Genomic DNA, 299 nt, shown 5'->3' with positions numbered 1-299 from the left:
AAAAAAAAAAAAAAAAAAAAAAAAGAATTCACTTGTGAAATAATTAATTTTTTCGACGCCAAAAAGTCCAAACTAGCTGGGCCGGCCATGATAGTAGACAATAAATAAAAATAGTAAAAAATATAAAAATGGAAAAAAGGAAATAGAAAAAAGTAGCTAGATGATGGATCATGAATCTAACGGTTCAAATTTAACCAATAAAGTCATCGAACACCCAGGCGTAAAAGGAAAAAAGTCAAAAAGGAAAAGTCATCGAACGCCAGCTAGACAAAGAAGTCAAAGTGGTTTGACGACCGACT

The sequence above is a fragment of the Camelina sativa genome, chromosome 7, assembly GCF_000633955.1.
Source record: "Camelina sativa cultivar DH55 chromosome 7, Cs, whole genome shotgun sequence".
In the NCBI taxonomy this organism is placed as follows: domain Eukaryota; kingdom Viridiplantae; phylum Streptophyta; class Magnoliopsida; order Brassicales; family Brassicaceae; genus Camelina; species Camelina sativa.
Note: the sequence above shows the minus strand (reverse complement) of the source record.